Source organism: Triticum dicoccoides, chromosome 2A (genome assembly GCF_002162155.2).
Source record: "Triticum dicoccoides isolate Atlit2015 ecotype Zavitan chromosome 2A, WEW_v2.0, whole genome shotgun sequence".
Lineage (NCBI taxonomy): Eukaryota > Viridiplantae > Streptophyta > Magnoliopsida > Poales > Poaceae > Triticum > Triticum dicoccoides.
This window is the reverse complement of record NC_041382.1, coordinates 254,373,138-254,393,490: the sequence shown is the minus strand read 5'-3', so window position 1 is coordinate 254,393,490 and position 20,353 is coordinate 254,373,138.

Genomic DNA, 20,353 nt, shown 5'->3' with positions numbered 1-20,353 from the left:
TGGCATTACTTTGTTCCGCGGGTGCAGAACAAGGGTCATCACTACAGGAACATCTGCTGGATGCCGCGGGTAGCGAGGAAGCTCTGGGACTATATCCCTGGTAAGCAGCCCGAGAGGTGGGATGAGTTGAGAGGGGATTGGTGCTGGATTCAGGATGAGGAACCACAGATTTATGTGAAGCACGGATGGAATGTGTCGAGCGGGGCAAGGAATGGAGCTCTCATGGACACCAATGATACGTTGCGCCCGGCAATAAACAGAATTACCCGTTTGAAGGCTGCCAGGCTAACCATTGAGCATGTGGGGGCATATTTTCTTCTTCTCCGCATCTCGCCATTGCAGAAGAGGGACGGACCCGCCTGGTTGTATGATGATGCTGGGGACAGTATGAGGTTACTCCCAGGGTTGGCCAATAATTTGTCAGTATATGACCATGCCTGGTTGTGTGACCAGTTGTTTGGACGCTTTGAGATGTTCAAGCGCCTGACAACTGTCATCCCTCTAAACATCAATTCAGCCCGGGAGCAGATATTGAAGTGGACACCGGATTGTAATGCTCATGGAGTGGCGAGTGATTGGCGGCTGCCCACTCTTGACGAAGAACTCGAGTGGTCCAGTGCCCTAGTGGGGAAGGCCACCAGTGTGGTGACCGAGATGTACAAACACATCTCCTCCATGGATGTGGCATATATGATGAGAAGGATTGAGTAGGACAAAGCTGCCCGGCTTGCGAAGATGGCAAGGGTCGCGAAGTCCGGGAAGGGTCAGGGGAAAGCTGAGGATGAGAGTTCTTCTCACGGTGGCGGCAAGGCGCAGGCCACGGAAGGGGTTGCCGAGGAAGAACTTGTTGGGGATGTTCCTGCCGAGAACGAATTTGCCATGCTTGATGCCCTAGCCACAGCGGAAACAGAGCTCCAGGAAGAGGAGGAGACTGGTGAGGTGGCGGAGCTCGAGGCGGAGTGGCTTGGGGTCGGGTCTCAAGCCCCCGAGACGGTTTTGGATCAGCGCCCCTGTAAGCGCATCTAGTGCCGCCCCTAGTTAGTTTTAGAGTATTGACGACAAACCTAGTTGAGGGACTAATGTGTTTGTGAGAATTGCAGGATAACATAGGTAGAAGTCCCTCATTGATTCGGTTTTCCTACCAGAGATGACCCCTAAAAATGTATGAAGACATTGATGTCAAAGGTGGTATATGAAGATATTCACATTGAAGACTATGACAAGAGAAGACACCGCATGAATCCTATGGAGCACGAAGACTTAGATCTTTCATAGTTCTTTTTCTTCTGTGTTGAGTCATAGGAACCACCGTACTGTTAAGTGGGGTCCAAGAGAACCAGTCAGAATGACTGAAGTGATGCTTAAACATAACCCATGTCTTCGAGTGAAGACTATGAGAGTGAATCTTGTCCAGAGTCGGACAAGTCAGCTTTGCTTGTAGCCCAAGTAAAGTTGTCGTGTGAGTTTGAAATCTGACCGTTGGAACACGTGTCAGTTCCTTAGTGACCCAGGGTCATTTCAGGCAAATTAGGTCGGGTTGCCTAGTGGCTATAAATAGCCCACCCCCTACAACCATAAATGGTTGGCTGCTCAGATTCATAGTACGTCTTTTGTTGTTTGAGAGCAACCCACCTCGAAGCCTTTGAGAGAGAATTCCTTGCGAGGATAAAGCCCTAACCACCCAGAGCCAAAGAGAATTAGGCATCACTTAGGTCTTCTTGTCTGTGTGATCTGAAGACTTATTACACTTGAGGAGTGTGCATCCTCCAACCGGTTAGGCGTCGCGTTCTGAGCATCTAAGAGACATTGTGGATCACCGGTGAACAAAGTCTGTGAAGGTTTGGGAGTCTACCTTGAAGACTTACTAGAGTGATTGGTCGAGGTCTGTGTGACCTTAGCTCAAGGGGAATACGGTGAGGACTGGGTGTCCTGAGCTGTGTGTTCAGGACTGGGTGTCCGGGACTGGGTGTCCGGGACTGTGTGTCCTCAGGTTTAAATATCTAGCCGCCCTAACCAGACGTACAGTTGTCACAGCAACTGGAACTGGTCCAACACATCATTGTCTTTAACGAGTCACTGGTTTCATCCTTCCCTTCTCTTTACGTACTATTACTCCTTGTGAAGTCATTGTATGATTGCACTATCTTTTATCTTCACTGAGTGACTGCTTATTCTGTTTGGCTTCATAATATCTTCCTACCTGATCCTTACTACATTGCAGCTATTTGTCATTGTGCTTTCACTCTATTGAATACTTGACTATGGCTTGCCTAGTGTAGTCTACCTTCCGCTGCAGGGTAATAGGTTTATTTCTACTGTTTGTCTTCATAACTTCCACGTTTGGAAGAATTTCATAAAAATTGCCTATTCACCCCCCTCTAGTCGATATAACGCACTTTCAATTGGTATCAGAGCAAGGTGCTCCCTTGTTCTGTGTGATTCGGTTTAACCACCTGGAGTTTTAGCTATGTCGACTGCAGGGATAATTAAAGTCTCTACTGCGTGCCCCGTCTTCGATGGAACTGAATATCCCTACTGGAAGAATAAGATGCGCATGCATCTTGAAGCCATTGACGTCGACCTATGGTATGTCGTCAAGAACGGTGTTCCCAAGGCTAGAGAAGGTGTCACTGCTGCTGATGTCAAGACGTTCGTTCAACTGGACTCTACTGCCAAGAACATCATCTGTGGTCATCTGACCAAAGGACAGTATGGCCGTGTGAGTGCTTTGGAAACATCTAAGATGGTCTGGGACTAGCTCTCCAAGGTCAACGAAGGCGTCTCAACCCAGAGAGATCGGAGAATCAGTGTCCTTCGCAACCTCTTCAACCGCTTCAAGCGAAATGACAATGAGAATGTCCAGCCCACGTTTGATCGACTCACTGACATCACAAATGAGCTTCAAGCCCTCGACGCTACTGAGATCAGCAAGCATGAAGTCGTCAAGACACTACTGAGATCACTTGACTATTCGTTTGACACCCTGATGATTCAAGAATGACCTGGTTTCAAGACACTCGATCCGTCCGACATACTTGAGAGGCTCAACACACATGAGTTTCAGCTTTCTGAGAAAAGAGATATCTATGGTCCAAACTATGGGCGAACTTGTGCCTTGAAGGCAAAAGTTGTCTCCTCATCTGACGAAGAATCTGACAGCAGTTTTGATGATCCTGAAGACATTGGAAAGGAACTTGCTATGCTTGTGAAGAAGTTCCAAAAATTCACCAAGAAGAAAGGCTTCAGAAAGTCTTCACGATCAAGCTCAAGGAATGATGAAGCTTCTGCTCATGACTACAAGAAGAAAACATGCCACAAGTGCAAGAAAACTGGACACTTCATCTCTGAGTGTCCGCAGTGGGACAATGAGAACAGAAAGAAGAAGAAGAGTAAGGAATATGACTCTGACGACAAGAAGAAGAAATACTCAAAGTCTTCATCACACAAGAAGAGTTCATCTGGCAAGGCACGTGCGTTTGTTGGCAAGGAAATGGATTCAGAGGAGGAGTCCGCTTCTGAGGAGGCGGAGGTGGAGTCTGAGGAGGAGTCTGATTCTGGCGTTGCAAGTCTGGCTACACCATATGTTGCCAAGTCCATCTTCAACACTGAAGACAATGACTTCACCACCGACACTGATGCAAATGACAAGGACTACTCTGCTCCTACCTACTGCTTCATGGCACGCGGTGCCGAGGGAAAGGTCTCCAGCAGAAAACCAAAATCGTCTGACGCTATTGCTAGGGACCTTAAACATCTTGTGGGGCGCAAGATCAAATGCCCGAATGGTCTTACTATGTACTTCATTCCTGAATCGCTTGCTACTCTCCCAATCAGTCCTTAGTGCATTGGAGCATGTACTTGTGGTTCAAATTTGAATTATGCACATAAATGCCTAGAAAACCTAGTTAATGCATAAAAATGTCCAAACGAACCCCGAAAAATCACAAAAATTGACACAATACTCCTATTGTTCTATGTTGACACTAGAAATTTTTTGAAAGCAATAAGAGGCAATGGATATCATTTCGTCCCCTAAGGTGGGATGTTCCCTATCAAAACCATCATCCTTGTTGTGAGAAGCTCTGGTTTGTGAGAAGCTTATACCTGAACCTGCCCCAAATGGTACAATTTTTTTACCACGGCATGTTGATAGCATGCTAAGTTTCATGAATTTCATACGAGTTTTGGATTTACTAGAATTTAAGAACCAGTTATCTGAACGTTTTGCTGTCAATTAACAGTGCCCCGGTGTTTGAATTTCATTCCCATCTCTTGCATGGGACCTAGAAATTCACCCAAGGACACACATGTGATTCTTCAACCAATGTTGGTGCATTGGAGCCTGTGCTTGTAGTTGAAATTTGATTTATGCACATAAAATGCCTAGAAAACCCAGTTAATGTATAAAAAAGGCCAAACGAACCCCGAAAAAATTCCAAGATTGAACACAACACTCCTATTATTCTATGTTGACACTAGAAACTTTTTGAAAGCAATAAGAGGCAACGGATATCGTCCCGTCCCCAAACGTGGTACGTTCCCTATGGAAACCATCATGCTTGTTGTGAGAAGCTTATACCCAAACCTGCCCCAAATGGGACAGAATTTTCACCACGACATGTTGATGCCGCTCCATGATAGCATGCCAAGTTTCATGAATTTCAGACGAGTTTTGGATTTACCAGAATTTAAAAACCAGGTATCTCAACATTTTGCCGGCAATCAATAGTGCCCTAGTATTTGAAATTCATTCCCATCTCTTGCATGGGACCTATAAATTCACCCAACGACACACATGTGATTTTTCAACCAACTTTTGTGCATTGGAGCATGTGCTTGTAGTTCGAATTTGAATTATGCACATAAAATGCCTAGAAAACCCAGTTAATGTATAAAAAAGGCCAAACGAACCCTAAAAAATTCATTCCCATTTCTTGCATGGGATCTAAGCATGCACTGAAGGGCACATATTTGATTTTTCAACCAATTTGTATGCACCAAAGCAGGTGCATGTAGTTTAATTTTGAATTGTGCACCTGAAATGGCTAGAAAACCAGTTTAATGTATGAAATGTCCAAACGAACCCTGAATAATCCCAATTCTTTTACGACACACATATAGTTGCATGTTCACTGCAGATAAAAGGTCCAGCAATTCAAACAACGTCCATTATCCCCGTGACCCCATTTTGTAATTCAAATCAAGTAGATCCCACACAGTTTATTATCAGCAACCATGTGAGATGTAGTACAAAATATCTTAGAGCACCGTCAGTGTATAGTATGCCTATGGCTTACGCGAGAAGGTGTGTCGGCTACAGTCCATAGTCGGCGTGTCAAGCACACTAGCTCGCTCCCCCAAAACACCCGCCTATGCATCCCTCGCAATCTCGAAAATATCTACTGCCTGGAAGGTTTTAATGTTTGATAGGACAGATTAATATGTGCGGACCGTGTGTGATGTCTGTTACTCCCGCTCTGCTACAGTCCCTTGATTCAAATTTTCAGTGGCACCGACATTTTACTCTCGCCTCTGCATCCCTCGCAATCTCAAAAATATCAGCTTGCCCTTGATCCAAATTTTTAGTAGCCCCGCCTTGTTACTCCCGCCTAGTAAAATTTTCAGTTGCCGCAGTATTTCCTCAAACACAACCTCCGCTCACACAGACACACACAACCCTTGAAACCATTGGTAGGTCGCCACCATCGCCGGCGCCTCCATCCGCAACCTCTGCCTGTGTGCCGGGGAGCTCAAGTAGCCAATGGCCAAAAAGAGGTTTATCGCGGCCTTTTCGCCTGACGCCGGTGATGTGGCCACCGAGGTGTCCCCGTCGTCTTCCGTGGGCCCGATCCACCGTCGCCGGTCCCCCGATCTGCCCGCGGCCGCGCCCCTATGCCGGTTCGAGGACTTCCCCGTCCTCCCCCAGACCCGGCAGCTGACGAAGTCCTACCTTGGGGTTCAGCAGCGGCGGTGGGGGGCGTGACTCACTGAGATTATAGATCGAGAGACCCACACCCGCTAGTGGCTCGGTAGCTTCCACACGGCCTTGCTCGCGGCCATAGATTACGAGCGCTGCTAGGTCTGCTACCACGGCACGGCGGCTAGGCTCAATTTCCCCTTCGGCACACATCTGGTCCATCTCGTTTCGCTGGAGCTAGGGGTGGTGAGATCGGCTATGGCACGGGAGGACCGCGAGGTGTGGGAGCGCCTCGAGACCTACATCCAAGAGCTCCGCCGACAGCACGCGGAGCTCGTGGAGGTAGAGCAGGCAATCTTTGCTGGCAAGGAGGGTGGCGAGGTTATGACGCTCTCCTTCGATGACGAGGTCAAAGGCGGCGAGGACGGTGGCGAGGCCCACGGCGAGGTTATCGCGTTCTCCTCTGATGACGAGGTCGAAGGCGGCGGCGATGACGGCATGGAGGGCGTCGAGATGGGCGCTGATGACGAGGAGATCGACATCGATGAGTGGAGGAGTGCCTTTCCAATGACCCCTACAATGGTACTAGCCCGGACCCGGCTCGCGGCACACCATACATGACGAGGAAGGATTGGCTCGACCTCTACTTTGACCAAAAGTAGTTTAGCTTAGTTCAAATTTTTGTTTAATGTGCGGTTATGGAAAACTATCTATGTTTATGTTTAAATGCATGCTACTTTCGATTGAACCTGCTTTGAACTTGATCAAATTGAAGTTTACAACCTTAAGTTTAGGGGATCGACTAGAAAAGGCCAAAAATTGCTAGAGTATATATATATATATCCACTAAGGGTTTTAGTCCTTTAACTTTTTATGGATTGCCTAGAGATGTCCTTATGACTTGTTTATTTTAGTTCTTCACAATGTGATGTTTCTATATGTGCAACTATTTGCCATGCAGTTCAATTTGATCAATACCGTTTCAACAGTACCACTATGAATTACGATATTTGGTTGCTGTTAAGGATATTGCAGTTAACATGGCTTTTCATTTTTCAATTGTTGTTTAGCAACATGGATTTTACTGAATGACTAAATATGCAATCCTACCCTACATAGCAACAAGGAAGAGTGTTACCTTAATATTTTGATGATGTCTAGATATACATGTAATAAAGTCTTATATAATGGGATGGATGGAGTGTCGTACTACATCATTTCTCAATTGTTGTTTAGCTTCTAATATTAACTTGGTGCTTTTAGGTACATATATTATTGCCAAATATCCACACTTCGACCCTTTCTGCATATGGGGCAATGAGATATTCATGAACCAACATCAAGTGAAGAAACTGATAAAGATTGTTATTAAAATGGGTCAAAAGATGTCAATCGAACTATTTGTCTACACTTTATACAAGACAACAGTGAACTACAGGATGGTATGTAAGAACCCTGTAGCCTTCTTTTTACTGCCTGTAATGAGTTGTGTTAGATGACAATATCTGAATATGTTTTCTTTTGCAGTGGATCCTGAAGCAGTTTACTCAAGATTACCTCTCAAACTACATGATTGGCGGCCGACCATCACAATGGGTTGGACTAGAGTCCTGCATGCCTTCTGCATCCAGGAGAGCACAATAGGGCCATTCCGCTTCACCTTGTTCAGCAACTGGAATGTTTGTCGCCTCCTTCTTTACAATCTGTAATAGTATAGGTATAGAACCCTGGTACATCATTCTTTATTCGGTGCTTCTGTAATTCTTAAACATATGTACCTTTCAATCGAATAATGCATTGGTTGTTTGAACCTGATGGATATGAATAAAGCTATAAACTACTTTCAAGTTTAAATTAGGTACAATTTTAAATAGCAGGAATTAAATTAGGGCGAAATTACGTTGTGCTGGTAATTACGGCACACACGGTTGGTAAAACACAAACATTTGTGATATACACCATAATCCAAGACGGTTCACAGAGAAAAAACGTGTGCAAGCATCCATTCAGTTGCCATTTGCAAAGCGTGTGTGCTGTCAGACACTATCACATACGGTATAGGAAAACTAAATGTGTGTGATTGTCTACCTATCATACATGGTTTATAATCATGAAATGTTTGTGATGTGCCAGGCATCATAAAACTCCCGTGCCTAGAATCTGCTTGGAAAAACTCCCCTGCCTGGAATCTGCCTGGTTTTAGGCAGAACCACAAAACACTGACTACGATGGCAATGTGAGCAAAAACAAGTAGCAAGGATGAAGCATTTCGGATATTCAAGATATCAGAAACGATTATATGGGGACAATTGTATGCATCAAGGATCCCTATCCCCAACGATTTCTGGGTCATGTGGGAAGGACCCCCCTATCGCCAACACTCACTTGGCGATGGTTCCAATTGCCATTGCGGAAAGGGGTGAAAAACCATTTGTTTAGGACCGACGCGCACCAGTGTCATATGTATATCCCTGAGCTGTTGTTTCTCTACTTTTATGGCGAGGTGGATCGGGCTGGTGTTTGGCTTGAGTTGTTGTTCTGCCCTGGCCACATGATGGTCGGTTGGGTTCATCAGCCGCGTTATGTGCGGGCGGTATGGTCTCCAGCGTCTCGTCGTCGAATTGGGGTAGTAGCTTACGCTTCGAGTAACTCTTTGTTGGGCGTTCGAGGCCGTACTCTTTGGCTGCCAGGACATTAGTCCATCTATCGTCGAGCAGATCTTGGTCAGCTGAAGCTGTTGCTGCTTCTTTTTCAGGCTTCTGGCCATTGCTATTAGCTAGCGCTTGAAGCGCTCTTGTTCGAGGGGTTCCTCTAGCACGATAAAGTATTCATCGTCGAGGCTCACATCATCCTCGGAGAGTGGCAAATAGTTGTTGTCCTCCGAGTCTTCATTCCCTGCTTGCTCGTCGGGATCAATTTTCCCATCCTCCCAATCATCCTGTTCGGATGTTGGCTCGATGGGGTCTTCTTTTTCTTTGGCGTTTTTCGTAGTATCATTGTCTTCGGTGCCGGTATTGCTTCTCTTACCGCGAGGCGATTTAGAGCGGCGCCGCTGACCTTGACATTTCGACGGTATCTTAGGAGGTTTGTCCTCGACTGGGTTTTTCTCATCATCGCCGTCACTGTTTTTAGGTGTATCCACTATGTATACGTCATACAAGGAGGTGGCCGACCAGCGTGCGGTGACCGGCGGGTTTTGGGCCTGCTCCTCTCCGGCATCGTCGTCCATGCCGTCGATGTCTTTGGAGGCGTAATCAAGCGTGTTGGTTAAATGCTCGACCGTGGCTATGAAGTGGGTGGTGGGTGGGAAGTAAAATTCCCTATTTCCAGCCCCTAGTCCGGGCTGTGTGTGATTCAGAAGCGGTTCCTCTGTGATGATGAGGGATAGCATTAGGTCCAAAGCCTTGTTTAAAAGCAAGGTCTGAATGGGGACCGAAGTTCCCTAGCCGAACTCGCGTGACATAGATTCCGAGGGTTTGGAACTAATGTCTGGAGGAGAGCTCGGCTTTGTGATGACTGTCGGTGGCGCTATTCTTTCCAGATTTCCAGTATTGAGCTCTATAGCTACAGAGAGTTCGGCAGGCTCTGAGCTCCTGTCTTTGGACCTGGTGGCGCGCTCCGGATCTAAAGCCGGAGCGGTGGTTGAGGCTGCGAACCCTTGGAAGATCAAGTCTCCTCGGATATCGGCGATATAGTTTAGATTTCCCAAACTGATCTGGTGACTAGGGGCGTAGCCGTCGATCTGCTCTAGATGGTCAACCAAGTTGGTACGCAGTGCGAAGCTGCAAAAAACAAAGATCTGGCCAGGGAGAAAAATCTCCTTCGCGGCAACATTTTTGTAGATGCTTGATAGAGCCATCGAGCCTTTCAATGATGGCACAGTGGAACTCTCAATGAAAGCACCAATGTCGGTGTCAAAACTGGCAGATCTCGGGCAGGGGGTCCCGAACTATGCATCTAAGGATCGCTGGTAATAGGAGACAGGGGACACGATGTTTACCCATGTTCGGGCCCTCTTGACGGAGGTAATACCCTACTTCCTGCTTGATTGACTTTGAGGAGTATACGGGTTACAAGAGTTGATCTACCATGAGATCATAATGGCTAAACCCTAGATGTCTAGCCTATATGATTATGATTGCCTCTACAGACTAAACCCTCCGGTTTATATAGACATCGGAGGGGGCTAGGGTTGTACAGAGTCGGTTTACAGAGAAAGGAATCTTCATATCCGCATGCTAAGCTTGCCTTCCACGCCAAGGAGAGTCCCATCCGGACACGAAGGAAGGCCTTCTATCTTGTATCTTCACGGTGCATCTGTCCGGCCCACGTGACGTAGACCGGACACCCGAGGACCCCATAATCCTGGACTCCCTTAGTGCCCAACAAGCATGTCGGTGTGGTCTGGTTGCTTATCTTCGGGACAATCCTCGTCCTCGCTAGGCTCACCTACCCGGCAAGCACTAGTAGAAAAAGGGGCTTTGGTCCAGCCAGAAAAGAGGATTAATCCCGGTTGCATTACGAACCGGGACTAATGTGAGCATTAGTCCCGGTTCAAGCGGCGAGGGCACCATACAGACATTACTCCCAGTTCAAATGGGACCTTTAGTCCCGTTTCGTGGCACGAACCGGTACTAAAGGGTGCGATGCCCATTAGTACTGGTTTGTGGCACGAACCGGTACTAAAGATTAGACCTTTAGTACCGGTTCGTGCCACGAATCGGTACTAATGAGGTTGAGACCTTTAGTACCGGTTCGTGCCATGAACCGGTACTAATGGTGCAATTTTCAAATCCTACCCCCCCCCCCCGGTGCATCGCCTTTTCAGTTTTGTAAAAAGTAAAAGAAAATGATAGAAACTTCAAAATTTAAAATCCTTCGAGATGTAGTTTTGTTACTACATCTACTAGTTAGGAAAATTTTAAAACTTAAATTTGGACATGTTTTGCAAAAAGTGTAGGGAAAATGTAAAGCGGCTATAACTTTTGCATACGATGTCGGAAAAAACGTATAATATATCAAAATGTTCGGAACGAAAATCTGCATCCTATGGAGACGGCCTATGGCTTGTTTGAAAATTTTTAGAATCCTCAAATTCTAAAAGGGAAAAAAGTTATGCTCAAATTTCAAAAAAAAAATTGAATTTTTGTTAAATCTGGTCAAACTATGGTCAAACTACTTATTCAAGAAGTATTAATGTTACTAAATAATTATTCAAGAATATTAGTGTTACTAAATAATTATTTCAGTTTTTTTGAATTTTGGTCAACTATGGTCAAACTGTGGTCAAACTACTTATTCAAGAAATATTAGTGTTACTAAATAATTATTGATTTTTAGAGCAATAGTTTCAAACTCAAACAGTGAAATGTGTGACTTCATGCTCAAGCTAAATTCCTGAGGGTTAATAGGATTGACATCTTACTATTGTCAGGAAAACAACAAGTGCAGACTTGGAAAAGAGGGAGAATAGAACCCGGAAGTTAAGCGTGCTCAGGCTGGAGTAGTCAGAGGATGGGTGACCGTTCGGTGGTGAGTGGTGATTAGAGATTAAAGGTTAAATTGAGCAGTGATGAGGGGTGATTAGAGATTAGAGGTTAAAATAATTCAGAAATTTGAAATTCAAAAAAAATTCAAAAAAATATTTCAAAAAAAATCATAAAATTTCCTTTAGTACCGGTTGGTGTTACCAACCTGGGCTAAAGGTGGGCCTTTAGTCCCGGTTCCAGTTAGAACCGGGACTAAAGCGGGAGGCTTTAGTACCGACCCTTTAGTCCCGGTTCCAGAACCGGGACTAAAGGCCCTTATGAACCGGAACTAAAGGCCCTTTTTCTACTAGTGAAGGGAGGTTTTACCTTAGTGATATCTTGCTTCTCTGGCTCGTCTTGGTCTTCTTGATCTACACTTTCATCCTTCAAAGAACTGATCTCTTGTGCTTGGTCTAATCTTAGGTGCTGCAATCTTGTCTTTAGGCTTGTGCACAGTCTGGGCAATGGACCCAAGTTTTGTTGCACCAATAGGAGCCCCTAGGCCTATCCCGAACATGCTGCCGGGCGTCATAGGGGTAGGCCCTAACCAGTGCATAGGCAGGGGCGTAGTGGTGGCTCGCCCCTTGAGATTTTATTTTCTACTTCACTAACCTGAGCCCGTGTCAGTTTCTGGTTCTCCCGTGCATCCCGTAACGACAATTGTAGTGGGGCCACTCATGTAATGGCCCGTGAATGACTTTAGTGCATGGGCAAATAACTGCCAATTCACTCTTCCCACCATGCCCCTATCCTTGGCCACATATGCTGCATGCGTTCAGTGGGGTAGGTAATGAAGGCGCATGGTGCGGGAGAGCATCAAGGCAGGGGTCCGTGTCGCAGGAAACCACGGCCACCTATGGGACCAAAGGTCCCTTGGTGGTTCGACGGGGGGACGACACGTTGCACAAAGAGCAGAAGAGCGTGGGGAAGAACGACAGAGATCACCCATGTATTTTAACCCAGGTTCAGGCCACCGTGAGGCATAAAACCCTACTCCTACTTTGGTGGATTGATGGTGGAAAGATGGTGGTGGTCGCAACACGTTTTCTCGGCAGGATTGCCTCAGGGCAAAACGGCTACGTGTGTATGAAATATGAGGGGGGTGGACTTTCCAAGGTTTGCCTCAAGCCTCCTTTTATAGACTAAGGGGTCACCATAGTGGCAATTTAGTCATTATGCACTAATAAGATAGCAAAAAGTGCTATCATACCTAACTCTGTACACTGAAAGTGTGCATTAAATGCGTTGCTCAAAGTGACATCATCGCCAGCCCGGCAAGCCTTGCCGGGCTGTTTTGCCAGCTTCGCACCTGCTCGCTCGACAAATCGCAGGACATGCGTCGTCTATAGGTATTTCCTGTAGAAAGTTGCTGGCATGTGGTAGATGGCTGCCACTTAGTCACTTTGCTGCCCAACACCGCATTGATCGAGAACGTGTGTCGTGGTCAAGTGGTTTGGTGAGGTGGCTCTGCCCCCGCGAGTCCCGGCAGGCCCTGCGGGGACGTCTTGGAGGTTTCTTTCCGGGGGCAACCCCGTCCTTGCCAGGCTCGCCTGCTTGGCGAGGGAGGCTTTTCTCCTGGTTGTTTCTTACTTCTCTATCTTGGTCTTAGTCCTCTTGATCTGCACATTGGTCCTTTGAAGATCTTGATCTCTTGCACTTTGGCCTAATCTTTGGCCTAATCTTGAAGCCCCCGGGCCTGAACCATACGTGTAGTGCGACACGTTGGGTAAGCCCCAAATAGTGCACAAACACATGGCAGGAGAAGGCTGCTACTGCCGCTTTGCCATGATGACTAGATAATCCAACGTCCACTTCGCGCCATTACTTCTCATTGTGGGGTGGTGGGACTGTTTCAGTTAAGGTAAAATGGTAAGTTTCTGAATCATCGCTTCTCTGCTCCGTTCCTTTCCCCATAAAGATAGGAAAACACGGAGCGGCATGGTTCACTGGTCGCCTGCCTCTCCCTTTCATCATCTTCCTCTGCAAGCTAAACAACGGCAACTCCTCCCTCTCTCTCATCCACCGCCTCCCCTCTCACTGGACTCCTTCCCCATTCACATCGCCGCCTGTGGAAATGGGGAAGAAACCCGTAGAAAAAGGGAAGCAGACGGCCGCGATGAAGGAGGTAGTCACCGAGGGGAGCAAGAGGGCGGCGGAGTTGAACAAGAAGTGGAGGGGAGACGTCGTCTTCCTTCCGTCGAATCTGGATGGTTCAGCTCTTCAAGCAAGGTACAGGTATCTGTGGGGGAGGCCTGTCCCGAAAGGGCATGGAGCGCCCAAAGTTTTGGCGGAGGGGAAAGAAGATCCGCCAGACTCATACTGATTCCTCTGTGCTTACTTCATCTGCGGCCTCAGTCCCCCATTCTTTGAATTCTTTGAGGCGATCATGACCATTTATGGATTCCACCTCCTCGACTTCACACCGAATGCAATGCCGACCATGGCCATTTTGCCTCATTTGTGCGAGAATTTCGTCGGAGTTACCCCAATGTAGATCTATTCTGGCATTACTTTGTTCCGCGGGTGCAGAACAAGGGTCATCACTACAGGAACATCTGCTGGATGCCGCGGGTAGCGAGGAAGCTCTGGGACTATATCCCTGGTAAGCAGCCCGAGAGGTGGGATGAGTTGAGAGGGGATTGGTGCTGGATTCAGGATGAGGAACCACAGATTTATGTGAAGCACGGATGGAATGTGTCGAGCGCGGCAAGGAATGGAGCTCTCATGGACACCAATGATACGTTGCGCCCGGCAATAAACAGAATTACCCGTTTGAAGGCTGCCAGGCTAACCATTGAGCATGTGGGGGCATATTTTCTTCTTCTCCGCATCTCGCCATTGTAGAGGAGGGACGGACCCGCCTGGTTGTATGATGATGCTGGGGACAGTATGAGGTTACTCCCAGGGTTGGCCAATAATTTGTCACTATATGACCATGCCTGGTTGTGTGACCAGTTGTTTGGACGCTTTGAGATGTTCAAGCGCCCGACAACTGTCATCCCTCTGAACATCAATTCAGCCCGGGAGCAGATATTGAAGTGGACACCGGATTGTAATGCTCATGGAGTGGCGAGTGATTGGCGGCTGCCCACTCTTGACGAAGAACTCGAGTGGTCCAGTGCCCTAGTAGGGGAAGGCCACCAGTGTGGTGACAGAGATGTACAAACGCACCTCCTCCATGGATGTGGCATATATCATGAGAAGGATTGAGTAGGACAAAGCTGCCCGGCTTGCAAAGATGGCAAGGGTCGCGAAGTCCGGGAAGGGCCAGGGGAAAGCTGAGGATGAGAGTTCTTCTCACGGTGGCGGCAAGGCGCAGGCCACGGAAGGGGTTGCCGAGGAAGAACTTGTTGGGGATGTTCCTGCCGAGAACGAATTTGCCATGCTTGATGCCCTAGCCACAGCGGAAACGGAGCTCCAGGAAGAGGAGGAGACTGGTGAGGTGGCGGAGCTCGAGGCGGAGTGGCTTGGGGTCGGGTCTCAAGCCCCCGAGACGGTTTTGGATCAGCGCCCCTGTAAGTGCATCTAGTGCCGCCCCTAGTTAGTTTTAGAGTATTGACGACAAACCTAGTTGAGGGACTAATGTGTTTGTGAGAATTGCAGGATAACATAGGTAGAAGTCCCTCATTGATTCGGTTTTCCTACCAGAGATGACCCCTAAAAATGTATGAAGACATTGATTTCAAAGGTGGTATATGAAGATATTCACATTGAAGACTATGACAAGAGAAGACACCGCATGAATCCTATGGAGCACGAAGACTTAGATCTTTCATAGTTCTTTTTCTTCTGTGTTGAGTCATAGGAACCACCGTACTGTTAAGTGGGGTCCAAGAGAACCAGTCAGAATGACTGAAGTGATGCTTAAACATAACCCATGTCTTCGAGTGAAGACTATGAGAGTGAATCTTGTCCAGAGTCAGACAAGTCAGCTTTGCTTGTAGCCCAAGTAAAGTTGTCGTGTGAGTTTGAAATCTGACCGTTGGAACACGTGTCAGTTCCTTAGTGACCCAGGGTCATTTCAGGCAAATTAGGTTGGGTTGCCTAGTGGCTATAAATAGCCCACCCCCTACAACCATAAATGGTTGGCTGCTCAGATTCATAGTACGTCTTTTGTCGTTTGAGAGCAACCCACCTCGAAGCCTTTGAGAGAGAATTCCTTGTGAGGATAAAGCCCTAACCACCCAGAGCCAAAGAGAATTAGGCATCACTTAGGTCTTCTTGTCTGTGTGATCTGAAGACTTATTACACTTGAGGAGTGTGCATCCTCCAACCGGTTAGGTGTCGCGTTCTGAGCATCCAAGAGACATTGTGGATCACCGGTGAACAAAGTCTGTGAAGGTTTGGGAGTCTACCTTGAAGACTTACCAGAGTGATTGGTCGAGGTCTGTGTGACCTTAGCTCAAGGGGAATACGGTGAGGACTGGGTGTCCTGAGCTGTGTGTTCAGGACTGGGTGTCCGGGACTGTGTGTCCTCAGGTTTAAATATCTAGCCGCCCTAACCAGACGTACAGTTGTCACAACAACTAGAACTGGTCCAACACATCATTGTCTTTAACGAGTCACTGGTTTCATCCTTCCCTTCTCTTTACGTACTATTACTCCTTGTGAAGTCATTGTATGATTGCACTATCTTTTATCTTCACTGAGTGACTGCTTGTTCTGTTTGGCTTCATAATATCTTCCTACCTGATCCTTACTACATTGCAGCTATTTGTCATTGTGCTTTCACTCTATTGAATACTTGACTATGCCTTGCCTAGTGTAGTCTACCTTCCGCTGCAGGGTAATAGGTTTATTTCTACTGTTTGTCTTCATAACTTCCACGTTTGGAAGAATTTCATAAAAATTGCCTATTCACCCCCCCTCTAGTCGATATAACGCACTTTCAATTGGTATCAGAGCAAGGTGCTCCCTTGTTCTGTGTGATTCGGTTTAACCACCTGGAGTTTTAGCTATGTCGACTGCAGGGATAATTAAAGTCTCCGCTGCGTGCCCCGTCTTCGATGGAACTGAATATCCCTACTGGAAGAATAAGATGCGCATGCATCTTGAAGCCATTGACGTCGACCTATGGTATGTCGTCAAGAACGGCGTTCCCAAGGCTAGAGAAGGTGTCACTGCTGCTGATGTCAAGAAGTTCGTTCAACTGGACTCTACTGCCAAGAACATCATCTGTGGTCATCTGACCAAAGGACAATATGGCCGTGTGAGTGCTTTGGAAACATCTAAGATGGTCTGGGACTAGCTCTCCAAGGTCAACGAAGGCGTCTCAACCCAGAGAGATCAGAGAATCAGTGTCCTTCGCAACCTCTTCAACCGCTTCAAGCGAAATGACAATGAGAATGTCCAGCCCATGTTTGATCGACTCACTGACATCACAAATGAGCTTCAAGCCCTCGACGCTACTGAGATCAGCAAGCATGAAGTCGTCAAGACACTACTGAGATCACTTGACAATTCGTTTGACACCCTGATGATTCAAGAACGACCTGATTTCAAGACACTCGATCCGTCCGACAAACTTGAGAGGCTCAACACACATGAGTTTCAGCTTTCTGAGAAAAGAGATATCTACGGTCCAAACTATGGGCGAACTTGTGCCTTGAAGGCAAAAGTTGTCTCCTCATCTGACGAAGAATCTGACAGCAGTTTTGATGATCCTGAAGACATTGGAAAGGAACTTGCTATGCTTGTGAAGAAGTTCCAAAAATTCACCAAGAAGAAAGGCTTCAGAAAGTCTTCACGATCAAGCTCAAGGAATGATGAAGCTTCTGCTCATGACTACAAGAAGAAAACATGCCACAAGTGCAAGAAAACTGGACACTTCATCTCTGAGTGTCCGCAGTGGGACAATGAGAACAGAAAGAAGAAGAAGAGTAAGGAATATGACTCTGACGACAAGAAGAAGAAATACTCAAAGTCTTCATCACACAAGAAGAGTTCATCTGGCAAGGCACGTGCGTTTGTTGGCAAGGAAATGGATTCAGAGGAGGAGTCCGCTTCTGAGGAGGCGGAGGTGGAGTCTGAGGAGGAGTCTGATTCTGGCGTTGCAAGTCTGGCTACACCATATGTTTCCAAGTCCATCTTCAACACTGAAGACAATGACTTCACCACCGACACTGATGCAAATGACAAGGACTACTCTGCTCCTACCTACTGCTTCATGGCACGCGGTGCCGAGGGAAAGGTCTCCAGCAGAAAACCAAAATCGTCTGACGCTATTGCTAGGGACCTTAAACATCTTGTGGGGCGCAAGATCAAATGCCCGAATGGTCTTACTATGTACTTCATTCCTGAATCGCTTGCTACTCTCCCTATCAGTCCTAGTCTGGATCTAAGCTTTCATAACCCACTGGTTCGTCAAATGTTTTTGCTTCACAATTCTCTTCGTGAAGCCTATCCCCCTAACTGCACTGTAGGGTACGACACCAGCGTCTTCAAAATGGATTATTGATAGTGGGTGTACCAACCACATGACTGGCAAAAGAAGCCTTCTTATGGACTCAACCTTACATCCATCCGACAAGAACCACATCACATTTGCTGACACTAGTAAAAGTAAGGTATTGGGTCTAGGTAGAGTTGCAATCTCAAAGGATAAACACATGGATAAAGTCATGCTTGTTGAATCCCTTGGCTTCAACTTAATGTCTGTCTGAATGCTTTGCGATTTGAACATGATCGTAATATTTGGAAAATATCATTGCCTTGTTCTAATGGAATCTGACAAGTCTCTAGTGTTTGAAGGGTATCGGAAAGATGATTTGTACGTGGTAGATTTCTCAGCAGGACCACAACTTGCCGTATGTCTTCTAGCAAAAGCTTCAGAATGCTGGCTCTGGCATCGGAGGCTTGGGCATGCTGGCATGAGGAACCTCCACACCCTTGCAAAGAAGAAGCATGTCATAGGCATCGAAGGCGTCAAGTTCAAGAAAGATCACTTATGCGGTGCCTGTGAAGCAGGGAAGATGATGAGGGCCAAACATCCCTCGAAGACAATCATGACAACTACTCGACCCTTCGAACTGCTCCACATGGATCTTTTCGGTCCCACTCATTACTCAACTCTCACTACTACTTCTTGTCTCTATGGCTTTGTAATTGTTGATGATTATTCTAGATATACTTGGGTGCACATAATCCTCTACAAGACTAAAGTGCAGGATGTCTTCAGACGCTTCACCAATCGAGCAATGAACAACTATGGCGCCAAGATAAAGCACATCAGAAGTGACAATGGTACTGAACTCAAGAACACTTGCCTTGATACATATCTTGATACCTTGGGCATCACACATGAATTCTCATCCCCATACACGCCACAGCAGAATGGCGTCGTCGAACGCAAGAATAGAACACTCATTGAGATGGCCCGAACGATGCTAGATGAATACAAGACTCCAAGAAAATTCTGGCCTGAAGCCATTGATACTGCATGCCATACAATCAATCGTGTTTATCTTCACAAGCTTCTGAAAAAGACATCATATGAGCTCCTTACTGGCAAGAAGCCAAATGTCAGTTACTTCAGAGTATTTGGCGCCAGGTGCTGGATCAAGGATCCACATCACACTTCAAAATTTGCACCAAAAGCACATGAAGGTTTTATGCTTGGATATGGAAAGGATTCGCACTCCTACAGAGTCTTCAATCTCTTTCATTATAAAGTGGTTGAAACAGTGGATGTGCGATTTGATGAGACTAACGGTTCACAAAGAGAACACCTGCCGAATGTGCTAGATGAAGTTCCATCCAGCGAATCAATCAAGCTAATGGGAACTGGAGAAATCATACCCTCTGAAGCTCAACCTGAAGAGGAACTTATCATCTCCGCACCTGATCAACCTGAAGACAATGCTCAGCCTGAAGACAATCCCACTAACAATGACAATGATCAGCAAGAGCAAAACCTTCGCCCTGTACATCCTCGTGTTGCCAATGAGGTGCAGATTGAGAGAATAATTGACAGCATCAATGCACCCGGTCCGCTCACTCGATCAAGGGCAACTCAGCTGGCAAATTTCTGTGGGCACTTTGCATTCGTCTCAATAACAGAACCCAAGAAAGTTGAAGAAGCCTTCATGGAACCTGAATGGATTCAAGCTATGCAAGAAGAGCTTCAAAAGTTTGAGCTGAATAATGTATGGGAACTGGTTAAGCGTCCTGATCCTCGGAAGCACAACATAATAGGCACCAAATGGATATACCGCAACAAGCAAGATGAGCATGGTCAAGTTGTCAGAAACAAAGCTCGTCTCGTTGCTCAAGGATATACTCAAGTGGAAGGCATTGACTTCGATGAAACATTTGCTCCTGTGGCTAGACTTGAAGCCATACGCATACTGCTGGCCTATGCAAACCATCATAACATACTTCTATATCAAATGGATGTGAAGAGCGTCTTTCTCAATGGCAAGATTGAAGAAGAAGTGTATGTTGCACAACTGCCTGGCTTTGAAGATCCAAAACATCCTGACATGGTATACAAGCTCAACAAGGCACTGTATGGCCTCAAACAAGCCCCTCGGGCCTGGTATGACACACTCAAATACTTCCTGAAGAGCAAAGGCTTCATACCTGGTTCCCTAGACCCCACTCTCTTCACGAAGACATATGATGGTGAACTATTTGTGTGCCAAATATATGTGGATGACATTATCTTCGGCTGCACCAATCAGAAGTACAGTGAAGAGTTTGGATATATGATGCAAGAGCAATATCAGACGTCCATGATGGGAGAGCTGAAGTTCTTCCTCGGTCTTCAAATACGATAGCAACACAACGGCATCTTCATATCTCAAGAGAAGTATCTCAAAGATTGCCTGAAGAAGTTCGGTATGCAAGACTGCAAAGGCTTCACGACGCCAATGCTAGCTAAGCATCATCTGGGTCCTGACGACAATGG